The 10,386-nt window shown below is 40.1% G+C and overlaps 1 protein-coding gene across 1 annotated transcript in view; it reads right to left on the bottom strand.

Moving 5' to 3' along the window:
• ano5a (anoctamin 5a) overlaps window positions 1-10,386 on the bottom strand; it is an 805,725-nt gene that overhangs the window by 101,585 nt on the left and 693,754 nt on the right. The window lies entirely within an intron of this gene.

Here is a 10,386-nt window from a genome sequence, read left to right as displayed (position 1 = left end):
ACACACTCATTCACACGGACATTTTAGTTAATCAATTCCCCCAATAGCACATGTGTTTAGACTGTGGGGGAAACCGGAGAACATGCAAACTCCACACAGAAATGCCAACTGGCCCAGCCGAGGCTCGAACCAGTGAACCAGACGCCGTGCCGCCTCTTGTATGTCCTGTATGTATAACAGAAGTCATGTGCACATCTGTCCATTGAAGATAGAAACCTGTGAAACTGTATGAATGTGAAGTGCAATAATAAATACACAGAAGAAAAGAGCCACAATCATGTCTCATTTCAATGTTTATTTATAAAATAAGGGGCAAAAATCCATTAGATTTCATTATAGTTCTCATTTCTATCCTCATATAATATGAAACCGTGTCTTCCTCATAGTTAGCCATAAACCATTACAGAAACGATTAGAAAACTGGTCAAACTTAGGGCCTTTATTCGAGCAAACTCCATAACACTATGCTATTTTTCAAATAATAATCACGTTCCTGCATTGAAAAGTGCTACAATTGATCAATCCGTGAGTGCGTTCAATGCCAAACCTGCATGCATCTCATCCACAAAGCAAAGAAAGCAACGCTCGCATGAGAAATCAACATAATGCAACAGTAGAACAGATTCGGTTTGGCATAACACAATTAGATGCTCTTTTAAGGCAAATATTGTAAACAAACAATCCACAACATATGCTGGCTACTAAAATATTGCACATGCAAACATGATGCAGGCAATACTAAACCGTGAGTTCATAAATAATATGTGTATATATATATGTATATGTGTGTGTATATATATTTATATAATATATGGGGATTTCAATTACCCCAATTGTATGTTCATATGAGCGCTCCTGTTAAACGTATTCTCACCAGGACTAAAGTTCATGCCCTCCAGCCATTGCTGTATCAAAGAAATAAATAATAATAGTAGTAATAAAGATAACACAACCTCCACACACACCCCGGAGGGCAGATCTAACTATTCAACACCGCTCACTACTTTTATTACAAATTAGGATCATCACACCTGAGATTAAATGCTCAATATCTGTCACGTGTAAACAATTGATTAGCCATGCAGTCGAAGATCAGAACAAAGAAATGCACAGGAAGTAGATCTATCCTTCATCTCGGGTTAATAAAGCACGGTTTAATTCATGAAGTTATCAAGCTGAAGTGATCAGGTCAGTAAGACATCGATTAGAGTTCATCCCTATGCCCTAACCCCAGCAGGCACAGGACGTCAACATGACGACAGATTGACGTTGTACCTAAACATCGTGGGGATGTTGCATTTGCTTGGAAATTAAAATTGAGTTGACGTCAGAACCCAACATCAGTCAATGTTCAACGTCCAACTAAAAAACAACCAAATATCAACGTCTAATGCTACAGCTTAACGCTGTGTGGACGTTACCACTATGACGTCTATCAGATGATTTTGGTTGTTGTACCTGACGAAGAAACGTCAGTATTTGACGTTAATATGAGGTTGGTTTAAGATGTTGGATTTTGGTCACTTTCCAACACAACTTTAAATCAACCAATTATCAACGTCAAATGAAGTTACAGCTTAACATTGTGTGGACGTTACTACTATGACGTCTATCAGATGTTGGATTTTGGTGGCCAAACCTTACGAATAAACGTCCGTATTTGACGTCAATATGACTTTGGTTTAAGATGTTGTCTTGACGTTGGATTTTGGTCACTTTCCAACACAACCTAAAATCAACCAAATATCAACGTCTAATGATGTTACAGTTTAACGTTGTGTGGACGTTACCACTGTGATGTTCATCAGACGTTGGATCAGACAAATAAATGTCAGTATTTGACATCAATATGACATTGTTTTAAGATTTTAGCTCTACGCATTGGTCACGATTTTGGTCACTTTCCAACACAACCTAAAATCAACCAAATATCAACGTCTAATGAAGTTACAGCTTAACATTGTGTCGACGTTACCACTATGACGTCCATCAGACATTGAATTTTGGTTGCCATACCTGACGAATAAATGTCAGTATTTGGCGTAGGTTTAAGATGTTGGCTCCACGTTGGATTTTGGTCACTTTTCAACACAACCTAAAATCAACCAAATATTAATGCTGACGTTAAGTGGACGTTACCACTATGATGTTCCTCAGATGTTGGATCAGACAAATAAATGTCAGTATTTGACATCAATATGACATTATATTAAGATTTTGGCTCTACGTTTTGGTCACGATTTTGGTCACTGTCCAACACAACCTAAAATCAACCAAATATCAACGTCTTATGATGTTACAGCTTGACGTTGTGTGGACGTTACCACTATGACGTCTATCAGATGTTGGATTTTGGTCACATTCCAACACAACCTAAAATCAACCAAATATCAACGTCTAATGATGTTACAGCTTAACGTTGTGTGGACGTTACCACTATGACGTCTATCAGACGCTGGATTTTGGTCACTTTCCAACACAACCTAAAATCAACCAAATATCAACGTCTAATGAAGTTACAGCTTAACGTGGTGTGGACGTTATCACTATGACGTCTATCAGACGCTGAATTTTGGTTGCCATACCTGACGAATAAATGTCAGTATTTGGCGTAGGTTTAAGATGTTGGCTCCACGTTGGATTTTGGTCACTTTTCAACACAACCTAAAATCAACCAAATATTAATGCTGACGTTGTGTGGACGTTACCACTATGATGTTCCTCAGACGTTGGATCAGGCAAATAAATGTCAGTATTTGACATCAATATGACATTATATTAAGATTTTGGCTCTACGTTTTGGTCACGATTTTGGTCACTTTCCAACACAACCTAAAATCAACCAAATATCAACGTCTAATGAAGTTACAGCTTAACGTTGTGTGGACGTTACCACTATGACGTCTATCAGATGTTGGATTTTGGTCACATTCCAACACAACCTAAAATCAACCAAATATCAACGTCTAATGAAGTTACAGCTTAACGTGGTGTGGACGTTATCACTATGACGTCTATCAGACATTGAATTTTGGTTGCCATACCTGACGAATAAATGTCAGTATTTGGCGTAGGTTTAAGATGTTGGCTCCACGTTGGATTTTGGTCACTTTTCAACACAACCTAAAATCAACCAAATATTAATGCTGACGTTGTGTGAACGTTACCACTATGATGTTCCTCAGACGTTGGATCAGGCAAATAAATGTCAGTATTTGACATCAATATGACATTATATTAAGATTTTGGCTCTACGTTTTGGTCACGATTTTGGTCACTTTCCAACACAACCTAAAATCAACCAAATATCAACGTCTAATGAAGTTACAGCTTAACGTTGTGTGGACGTTACCACTATGACGTCTATCAGATGTTGGATTTTGGTCACATTCCAACACAACCTAAAATCAACCAAATATCAACGTCTAATGAAGTTACAGCTTAACGTTGTGTGGACGTTACCACTATGACGTCTATCAGACGCTGGATTTTGGTCAGATTCCAACACAACCTAAAATCAACCAAATATCAACGTCTAATGAAGTTACAGCTTAACGTTGTGTGGACGTTACCACTCTGACGTCTATCAGACGCTGGATTTTGGTCACTTTCTAATGCAACCTAAAATCAACCAAATATCAATGTCTTATGATGTTACAGCTTGACGTTGTGTGGACGTTACCACTGTGACGTCTATCAGATGTTGGATTTTGGTCACATTCCAACGCAACCTAAAACCAACCAAAAATCAATGTTTAATGATGTTACAGCTTGATGTTGTGTGGACTTTACTACTATGACGTTCGTCAGATGTTGGATTTTGGTCACTTTCCAACGCAACCTAAATTCAACCAAACATCAACATCTAATGATGTTCCAGCTTGATGTTGTGTGGACGTTACCACTCTGACGTCTATCAAACGTTGGATTTTGGTTGTCATAACTGATTAATAAATGTCAGTATTTGACGTCAATTTCATCGTTTTCACGAAAAATTTGGAAGATGTGAAGGCAACCACAGGACAATGGTGTCACTGTGCTCCCCACACACCAGCTATAGGTGGAGTGGAGAGATAGGGAGCCCCAAATCTTTAAGAAAAGTGCCATTGGATTTTTAATGAGCACAGAGAGTCAGGACCTCAGTTTAACGTCTCATCCGAAAGACGGCGCTTATTGACAGCATCGAGTCCCCTTCACTATACTGGGGCATTAAGACTCACACAGACCGCATGTTGAGCGCCCCCTGCTGGCCTCACTAACACCACTGCCAACAGCAAACTAGTGTTCCCATGTTGTCTCCCATCCAGGTACTGACCAGGCTCAGCCCTGCTTAGCTTCAGTGTGGAACCGCTCCTGGGCTCCAGGGTGATATGGCTGTGGCCATATTAGTGTATTATTATTATTCTATGGAAGCATTTCGGTTTGTAATCAATTTAAAGTGCCCCTATTATGCTTTTTCAGACCTTTCATGAAGTGTAAAGATATTTATTTATGTTAGATTGACCAAGCGAATGCCTATACACACTCGGAGGGAACAAGCCTAAATTATCCACATTTCTGACACAGATCATCCTGTCAATCAAACTATGTAACTACCATTAGAATCAGCAACTTGCATGCTCAGTCATTCAGTTTCCTTTGTCTTAGTCCTTTATATATCAGGGGTCGCCACAGCAAAATGAATGTTGTGATTATGTTTAAAAGCAGAGACTTCAAGCTTCATGTTAATGTCTTTCTCATGTCTGTGAGGCAAGTATTCGCTGAGATATCAGTGCGTTTGTCGACCCCAGAGGCTTCATAACAGTGAAGCTGCACAAACTGTCCTTAAAACACACGAGTCTGTATGAAGCCCCTCCCCCAGAGAAGCATAAGTCTATATTAATCAAAGTGTTTTTATGTTATATCTTATGCTTCCCAGTGCTGAGTTGTAGCTTTGGATGCATAAAACATGCACCAGGTGGTTCATTCCGCAGTGGCGACCCCTGATAAATAAGGGGCTAATTTTAAAGGTCCAGTGAAGTGCTTTGAAATGTGTTTTTTGTATTGGATGGGAATTGTACATCAGAACTGTGTGTTGATCATGACAAATAATGTGTATTAAATTTGTGTATATACTTGGCCAAACATGAAGATTAATATTATGGTGAACTGCACAGATACCTCCAGTCAATTTGAGGCAATTTGAGTCAGGCAATCAGACTCCTACCACTGGAAAAATTAACTTAAGGTTTACATCAAAGATCTGAGGAGTTCTGGCACATTTGGTCTTCCTTCTGGACTTTTCTTGAGGGTACTCAGTGACTCTCTTAGGATGCTTTCACACCTGCCTTGTTTAGTTTGATTGAATCGCACTAGAGTTCGTTTCCCCTTTTGGTGCGGTTCGTTTGGGCAGGTGTGAATGCACCAATCGTACTCGAGTGCGCACGAAAAGCGGACCAAATAAGCGTACCGAGATCTGCTTGAAGAGGTGGTCTCGGTACGCTTTCAAACGAACCCTGAAGCGGTTCTTTTGCAGTGAGAATATTATCCGCACTAAAACAGGCCCAACCGCAAAAAGTACTGCGCCTTTTGGACTAATTCAGCTGCCGTAGGCCGATGCGCTGTGCATTATGGGATATGGAGGAAAAATATTTGTTGACAGCGCTTTACCAACAGAGAGAGAGAGAGAGAGGGGAAAACATTACCTGATGGATCGTTGGTAATATTTCCGCAAGATGAGCATGTTGCAGTTTAGCTAAATTAATTCACGCCTCCTCCTGAAGTGACGTGCGATGCATTAAACACTGTTTTCCAGCCGCGGCCGCGCGCAGTCATCCCTTCATAGTAAAAAGTGACATTTTGTGTCTGCTGGTTTTGTTTACCTGCGGGAGTTCATTGACATTTCCCCGCAATTGAATTCTGACCAACCAATAAGCAGTTTAGGAAATATGTTCAACAACATCTAGCCAATGAGAGGTGTGGGTTTTGTCACATGACTGCATTTTGGTTTGTTTCAACTGGTTCGGACCAAAGCCAGCAGTGTGGTGTGAAAACCACCCAAAGACGGCAGAAAATGCAGCAATGTATCACGTATTACCCTTGGTCCGGACCAAATGAAGCGAACTACAGATGTGAAAGCACCCTAAATTAGTTTTATAATCTCCTTTTACTTTTGTTGGAGCATCACTGCTGTACTTGTTGTTACGAGATTCCAGTACCACTGTTGTTCTGTTCAATAAATAAATAATATTTTTTTAAAAAGAAAAAAAAAGTTAAATATATTCTGTATTCTACAGTCTTTGGACAAACATGACAGTGGAAATAGACAAAGAACCATCCCTGGGACAAGTTATGTCTTGTGTATGCAAGCATTTGAGTTTCTATGTGAAGTTTATTATTAAACTAATGTCGAGACGATCACGTGTTTATGATTGCTTGCAGCTGGTCCCGCATTATCCAATTTATGATCCACGAATCAGACGATTCCTAAGTCACTATAAATACCCTCAGTTCCATATCACAGCCATCTTTGTTTTGAAGAACCCCCCCTTCCACCCCTACTCCTCCTCCTTTCCTAGATGGGTGGCACGGTGGCCCAGTGGTTATCACTGTTGCCTCACAGCAAGAACGTCACTGGTTCTAGTCCTAACCAACCCAGTACACGTTTCTGTGCAAAGTTTACACGTTCTCCCCGTGCTCACGTGGGTTTCTCCCGGGTTCCCCGGTTTCCTCCCACCGTCCAAAAGCATGCAACTTAAGTTAATTGACTAATCCAAATCAGCACCTTAGACATGCTCCTAGTAAGTAGTTATCTCTAAGGAGCGATCACTATCTGTTCATGAGCAACTACAGCATGGGAGTTCTCCAGATCTACCTGAGCTCAAACTCCCCTCTCGCCCTGCAAACGGGAGGGAGCCCCGGGCTCAAGGATCTTATGAGATGCCAAACAAGCTTTATAATCAATCATCAGCTAAGAGTGGACTCTTGAAATTGAATTTAAAGGGATAGTTCACTCCAAACCCAAAAGTTCTATCATCATTTGCTCTCCCTTGTTTTTTTTTTCTACTTCTGCCGAAGACAAACGATATTTTGAAGGTAGTCTTCAGCATTCCTCAAAATATCTTCTTTTTGTGTACAACCAAAGAAAGAAACTCATAAAGGTTTAAAACCACCTGAGAAAGAGTAACTAGTGAGCAAATGTTCATTTTCTGCGTGAACTGCCCATTTAAATCCTACATTTCTCATCCTACCTCCTCCACTTATCTAAAGAAGGCTTTAGAGAAACTAAATCCCTCATTTCAGACTCAAAGGGAACATTAGTGGGGGGTTTTTATACCTCGGATGGATGTAAACGTACTGCAGGAGAAATAGGGACGGCATAATAGAGGCACTTTCAGCTGAATTCCACCATAAATGAGGAAGACTACAGTCACAATGCCTGGCCATATGGGAGAAGATAACACTTGCGGAAGAAACCTTCCCATTTCATACGTGGTTAAAGTTTGATGCATGTTTTCTGCATGATTTATATAGATAATACAGCACAGAGGCAGTGTGTGTGGGTGTGAGTTTGAAGCTGACACACTGTCATGTTAAATAAATGAAGTCAGCGCTCTGTGCCCGTGCTTAAGTTGTTGTTTTTTTACTGGGGTAAAGGCTTGCTTGTGTGGCTTCCTGCTGAAATATGAAGCACATCTGAGCTCTCCGCGACCTCTAAAGCCACTTTTAGTCGTGTCTCTAGCTTGCTAAAAGTCTGACCAGGTGTCTCTCAATGCTTTTATGCGCATTTTCGGTCTGGATGATCCATGCGAGACTCTCTTTTAATGCTGTTTAATTGGGTCGTTTTACAATCGGGATGCAATTTCTCGCTCGTCGGTTCTACATTAGACATATCATGTAAATGTAAAGTCTTTTAGCTTCAGATTAATATTAAATATAAACAGTGAAATGCATTTATCATCAAGACACAAGCGTGAATTTTATTATTACTCAGTTTTCAACAGATATAATCAATCATTTATCTAATCATTTCTAATAATCAGGAAATGTTTTGCATTATTTATACAAGTTTAAGCTCAATTATTCAAATCTGCTTAAACATACGCTGCACTTTGATTGGATTTTAATATCCGTTCGGCACCGTCATTGTAAAATGACCCAATGAAGAAATAGCGTGTACTTCAAAACGGCATGCAGTTAAGACTAATGCTACAAACGCTAACACAACAGGCCATTAGTGTGTGGTGCATGCTAGAAAGCATCTCTGCTACTTCAGTATGAGGCTGTGCTTGCATTTCTGTGCTTGGATGTAGATATTGAGAGTAGCTACAGTTCTGTCTTTACAGCAATCGATCACCCAAAAAGCTGAAAATTCTGCCGTTTGCTGCATTTGATGTTCCCTTTCCATTGAAAAAGACGCATTTGGCACAACGTAAACGGACACTAGAGCTGTAAAGTTTCAAAAAGCAGCCATTCATCAGATGCTACTGCATTTACACTGCATGGTTCAAGTGACTCACTTTGGATTTTCTTTTTCTCGCATGTGGCACAGATGGGATATGGCCCATGTACGCAGGAAAAACCCCCCACATGGATCCCGATTTACTCAGATGAGATTCAGGCCTTGTTCATATGTGGATGTGAACCGATATGAATCAGATCAGTGTGTTTGTGTCTGCAGTGTAAGCCGGTAGATTAAAGTTTCAATGCAAGTCGCGCATCATTAAAAACTGTAGGGAATGGCGTCAACTCTGATGCTTTCATTTCAGAAGAGACTTCAGCATGAGTCCCAAACCTTAAGGGCCCTATCATACAGGGTGTATGCCGAAGTATGCTGAAGGACTTTTAATTTGCCAGTAACCTGGGTTTAAGCACTTCCGGTGTACTGTATGACATTGCAAAGTCGGCATGTTTAAGGTGTGTTTTCTTTAAAAATAAGCAATCTCCACTGGCTGAGTGATATCTAATATAAAGTGGGCTCAGATTGTACAAGAAGCCCTGCATTAAACTACATTTCCCCCTGTTGTGTCTTTATAATATGAGCATTTATTTTACCCCCAGTATTGACCTTATTCTAAAATGCGGAAGTGCGCCTGTTTTCGCGATTGTCTTAGAACTTCCGATTCAGTCGCCTATGGGAGAAATGACTAGGAATAATAAACGGCAGAAAATGGCCAAACTACTTGCTCAACAAACAAATGTTTGCATGACTACACAGACCAAGTAGCATATTATAATAAGAAAACATTAAATTGCAACATCAAGCAGCGTAACGAGCAGTTGTTAACGTCAAAAAATGAATGGAAGTGAATGTGACCGGAAGTCGCGAGACAAAAAGATTCAAATGGCAGCGCCCACTCGCCAGCTGAGAATAAGGTGAATATTTAATGGAGCTTTTGCGCTAACCTGCCGATTCTGACGGACACGTGCGAGCAAACGGCTATTCATCTCATTGTACGTTTGAGCAACTAAATGAATGCCAAAGTCTGTTTAACTGATTGTATTTTAATTGCAGTGCAACATCGATGCTTTAAAAGGAACCGGAAAAAAAGTCACATTAACCAAAGTTTATCAGTATGGGAAGAAACACTCTGCATATACCCTATAAGGCACAAGACGTGTTTGGCGTGATTTGTTGCTATTTTCTGACCAGCACAACTCAAATTTTCCCATTTTGTGTCACGTTGTTTAAACAGCAAATCCATTTGCGCCACTTTGTGGACTCATGTGTGTGCTGGTCTATAAAGTTAGCTATTTTGAGGAACTGAAATATCCCACGCCATTGACCAACTAAATTATTCAACTGTATTATTAATTATATGCATATTTATATTTATGTTAATAAAAACTGGTTTAGATTCGTCCACCTGTGGTGATTCAGAGACATCGGCATCCAGAGACGTGTGTTTGGATATAACTCCGTTTTGACCACACTTCATTTTTATCGTTCATTTATTCCTTTGCTGGAGATTAGAGCTGAATTTAGAGATAGTTCTGAAGCAAATCTTTGCTCTTAACAAACTAAATTAAATATGTGGGCTAATGGATGTCTTCAGTGAAGTAAGTTTCCACCCTTTCCTCTTTTACTCTTTACTCCAAGTAAAGGAGTAAAGAGTAAAGTAAAGAGAAAGTAAAGAGGCTGAATGGAGGAGGCTCGTTCTTTATCCTCGCGCTGCAGATGCTGTTTTCTCGCTTGTGAAGGGTTCTGTTTTTACACTTATAAAGTCCGACATGTAAATAGCAAATGCGCTATGGCGCGACACAACTGACTCTTAAAGAGAATGAGAGACGAGACTCTAGTTGGGTTAATGCACCTAATGCTCAAAACACATCTAGAACTCATTGAGAGAATAAACACAACCCTGTTAGACCATGCGCCGGGTGCAGAGCGTATTTATCCATCCTTAA

The sequence above is a fragment of the Danio rerio genome, chromosome 25 (genome assembly GCF_052040795.2).
Source record: "Danio rerio strain M-AB ecotype USA chromosome 25, GRCz13ab, whole genome shotgun sequence".
Lineage (NCBI taxonomy): Eukaryota > Metazoa > Chordata > Actinopteri > Cypriniformes > Danionidae > Danio > Danio rerio.
Note: the sequence above shows the minus strand (reverse complement) of the source record. Positions and strands in the feature narration are given on the sequence as shown.